Consider the following 4,847-nt stretch of genomic DNA (forward strand, 5'->3'; position numbering starts at 1 on the left):
CGGGGAAGAACAAAAGCCAGCGGTTGTCTGTGCTTCCTAAGGATCTGTGTGTCTGTGATGTCAAAGGTTTGTGACATCACTGCACTTACAGTGGGTGCTGAGCAGCTGCAGTTCTGCTTGGCTTCCAAAGCAGTGCCAGGTGCCCTACAGCTTTCAGGATTTGCTCCATTAATGATGTTTTTGAGGTCCTTATTATTTAGTATTGTATTATGGTAGTGCCTAGTGGCCCCAACTGAGATCAGTGTCCCATTGTGCTGGGGCCAAATATACAGTCTAAATAGACAAGACGGACAAAGACTGGGAGGGAAAACAGAGACTAGAACCCCAGTCTTGTGATTCCTGAGACTCTTTTAGGGATTTGATTGTTCCTTAGAGAGAGGGGACACTTCAGGAAGACAGTTTGAGGGGTCATGGCCATCCGGGGAGGGCACTTGCTCATCTTTGCCAAGTTTCCTTGGCGCTTGCATGCATTACTTTTTGTCAGCAAGTGTCTTATGAGGCGTCATGAGGAATCTGTCTGCTGAGAGGTCCATTGTTCTGCTACCGTTTGTTTCAGACTGAGTAATGCTCCATATTTCTCGCGCTTTTTATGAAGTGCTGGGCTTTTGCCTGCAGACCAACTTTTCTTGCAGGCACTGGCCCTGCTTCAGGAAAGCAATGAAGCACGTGCTCCAAGTTGGGCACGTGTTTAACTGCTTTTGATGCCTTGATTTCTTTTGCTAAACTGTTATCCTGGGAGATGAGCTGAGTAAAGGAGAGAGAATGTGCATGATATCAAACCTGTGCGCTTCAGAGATATCTTCATGGATGGAAGGAACAGAGCCCGCTCTGAGCTGCTGGGCTCTTTCTTCTCCCTACCCCTCCCCTTTTTGTGGAAATGATATGTGTCCAGCAGCTCCTTGCCTCATTACACCCCTTGCCTCAAATCTCCTGTGGTACCTGAGGGGAAGGGGAGAGTTCTGCTTGCCAGGGGCAGCAACTCTGACTGGCTGTCCTTGCAGAGGAGAGCGGAAATGGGGACAGGGACTCCATCAGGTGGTTTCCCGAGGAGGGTAGACCTGTAGCTTAGGGCAGAGGTGACAGGTCAACATTTGTCATCACAATACATTGCAAGCGAGGGGGATGGAGTTAAAAAGTGTAATGGAGGGGAGATGGTTGCTCCATAGGCCATGACCTCGGATGGCCCTTCTGACGGTGAACTAGAGCCCTCTCCTCTCCTGTGGTTTATTGCCTAGAAACTCCCGGCCCCGTTGTGCGGCGTGGCTGTGCGCTGTTAAACGTCACCCCTGTTCCACCCCGGAGGAGGCAGCGTTTTCCTACGGAGCGATTTCTCTCGGGAGGTGGCGCTGAAGAGGGCCGAGGTGAAAGGCGTTGTAGGCATTTTACCATCCACGGGACCTCTTCCAAAGCCCGGCTGGAATGAGCCTCAACACCTGACCCAGGGGCTCATGCTTCTTGAGTCGGACTGGCAAGGCTGGGAACAAAGCAAGCCCCCGGCGGGATGCAGCGGCACCTTCCAGCTCCCGTGCTTCGGTCCCCTCACCCCGCATCCCAGCGCACCCACACGGCGCCCTCCCCACCCGTGCCTGCAGGGTGCACCCCAGGGCGCTGCAGCAGCAACCCCCCCCCCCCGCCCCCGGCATCCCCGGGCCGGGCGTGGGCTCCTCCCCGTCTTCCTCATTCCCGCCACCAGCCACCAATCGGCAGGAGCCCGCCCCACACCGGGCTTTTCCGCGCCAAACTCCAAAGCCAGCCGCCGGGTTCGCGGGCGGTAGCAGTCGCTGCGGGGGGACGCTGGGGCGAGCGGCTCGGGCTCCCGGCGCTGCATTGAACCCAGAAGCGGACGGAGCATCGCTTGCACCCGCGCGCGCCCTTTCCCCAGTCTCCCACCCCGTTGCAGGCACCCGATTGCGAAAGGTGAGTGTCTCGTGGGGGTCCCGCAGTGGGGCTGGCTGAGGGGTGAAGATGGCAATGGCTTATTTGCAGCAAAGGGGGTTGCAGCGTGAGCGGGGAGCAGCCTGTGGCAAATGGGAGATTCTTTGCCTCCTCCCCCCTCCCTGCCTCCCCCAGCAGAAACCAAGTCTTTGCAAACATCGGAGGTCCTGTAACTGTCCTAGCTGGGATGTAATCTGCAGATTTGTCTGTAAAGGATTATTTACAGTATAGCGATAAGGAGGGAGGGGGGAGGTTATCCCATCAGTGGTATCCTATAGGAAAGTCGCTCAAGTATGAGATCAAGTCACTGTAAAAGTCCTGGTGCCCCTACCCCTTATGAAATACCAACGCGGAACGGAGCAACTTAAGGGTTGGGTTTTTTGTTTTTTTTTTTGCATTTTTAAAAAAGTTTGTTGTAGAAGGGAGGAGCCATTTGCAGATTGCTTATTCACTGACAGCAGCTAGGAAGCAGGGGATCCCCTGAGCCCGCCTCCCAAGTGCAAACAGAGAGAGGGCGAGCCTATGCCAAAAAAGTGTCTTGCTATAGCAGCAAATGCCAACGGGCAGGGAGACATTTTGAGTCCCGCAGGGTGTTTATAATGTCGATGTTTAGACGATGGGATCTTGCTCGTACAAGGAGCAGCTGCTGTGGGCTGTGCAAACGTGGGATACACACACAGTAGCTCCTCGGAGAGACAGTCCCCGTCTTTTAAGCAGTCTGTCTTTTTCCCCAGCTCTGTCCCTTACCCGCAAACTCCAACTAGTTCATGGTATGTCAGTAGAGTTAAAAATTGGGCGCCCCTATTTATAGAGTGCAGCATTTACCGGGTATGGCATAATAAACGGATTCTACCTTTCCCCATCTCCAAGTACAAGCAGAAACAAAGTTCTCTGCGCCTCGAGTCCTGAAATGCAGTGGGAAGGCAGTCTGGAGATCGCAATCGGTTTTTATTTTGTAAAGCCTATTTTTAGAGAGGATAATAGGTTTAGGTAATGAGCAGGCAGAGTCTTCGCCTGCATCCGTCACAGTTGCCAACAGGGAGCAGGCCCTTTCAGAAAGTGAACGCTCGACTCCTGCTGCTGGGTGCTGAGGCAGAAACTAGAAATCTTGCAGTTATATGTGAAATTCATTTTAGGGACTGGTGGGGATGGTGGGTTTGCAGATTTTATTGGCTTGCCATTGCATGCACAACTTGGAAATACCTCCCCCTGAGAAAAAATAAATAAATAAAACTAAAACAATTGAAAGTTTAAAATGTCCTATTCCCGGGTGGCATTGAGAGCTGCTTGCCTGTGATTTGAGCTCTGGTTGTACTTGGAGAGAGCCCTCTGGGTCTACATGTTCATTGGCAGCGAATGACAAACAAGGAACTCCCTCCCAAGTCAAAAGAAGTGTCCTGCTGTTCTCAAGTTCTAAAATTTAAACTGCACATATCACCTCTTTCTACCTCCCTACCTACTTACTGCCTTGAAGAGGATTTGCAAACTGCCATAGACTACCATCAAAGGTGCAGTTTGTATTCCCATGTCCCCACCCCCGCAAGTACTCCCTGAAATTTGTAGGTGTTTGTTTTAAAAGGCCACTCTTGCAGCTAGAAATCGAATTATAGAAGCTGGCAAGCAGCACAGCTTTTGTAGTAACTAGGTCTTTGCATGCATTTGGAGGACTGGGAGACGCATCTGCTGACCACATTCACCATATGCTGCCGCTGAATATGCAGACAAGTTTCCCCTCATCCTAAGTGCAAGCAACAATCGGACACGGAGTTCCCATACACTCACCCCAGTCCCTGAGATGCAAATGTGGGAACGGGCCTTCTAAATCTTGCACTTGTTTATTCTTAACCTATATACTATGGGCTTTTGGGGGGGGGGGGGGAGAATCGGATTTGCACAAGACAAATTAATTGTCAGCCTATGGCAATTTGGAAACCCCCAACTCCAAAAGGTAAGAGGTCCCGTTTGCATCTCAGAGCCTGGCAGAAGGCCGCTGCTACTTTGCAATGGCTTGGTCTGTGCTTGCACCTGGTAGTTCTCATTTGTGATATGCTGTAGCTAATGCCCAAACTAGGGACTCCTTCCTCCAGGGGCAAGCAGGCAGTGGCATCTCTGGTCTCTGACCCTTTAGAACTGCCCCTTTAAAAAGCCTGGCAGCTGTCTTCTGTTATTTACATAACCACGCGAGATGTTTGTCGTGGGGCGGAAACTCCGCGAGACTGAAGAGAGCGTTTCAATTGTGGCGCGAGATACAGTTGGCGCGCGGCGCCTGCCCGCGAGGAGGGAGACGGGTGGCCTGGCGCAGCCTAATGGACTAGGTTGCAGGGAGGGGCGGGCATGTAGGGCATGGGCCAATCGGCGTTGAGGCCGGCCGGCTGCGAGCCAATAATTTGGGAGGAGAGGGCGGGCCGCTCGGAGCGGAGCGAGTGTTAGGGTGAGAGGTCTCATTGATTCGGTGGCTGAAGACTGAGCGTCGCCCCCAACTTGTGGCTGAGGTGGGCGCTTGGGAACGTAGCGAGCGGCCGGGGTGGGTTCAGGGCGGCGTCCGGCCGGCCGGCGCTGGGGAGGATGGTCCTGGGGTGAGGGCTGCCTCCCGCAGCGGGGCTGGCCGGCTGGGATAGCGGGATGTCCGCCTTGGGGAGATCTCCGGGGGGGCTGGTCCTGGGGGTGTCCGGCCGGCCGAGGTGGGAAGGGCTGAGGCGGGATGGTCCCTAAGCTGATGGGGGGGGCAGTTAAACGTCTCCCTGGAGCGCGGTCTCGCAGAGAGCTGTCCCCCAGGATGGGGGGTGCCGCCAGGCGGGTCTGCCTGCAGGATCTGGGTGTGGAACCGGCCCTAGACCCGCCCCCCATCCTGGGACGTCCCTGTTGCTAGGTGTGTCACCCGCTCCCCCTTCTTCCTTGGCAGAGCCGCCGCC

This window comes from Emys orbicularis, chromosome 24 (assembly GCF_028017835.1).
Source record: "Emys orbicularis isolate rEmyOrb1 chromosome 24, rEmyOrb1.hap1, whole genome shotgun sequence".
NCBI classification, from domain to species: domain Eukaryota; kingdom Metazoa; phylum Chordata; order Testudines; family Emydidae; genus Emys; species Emys orbicularis.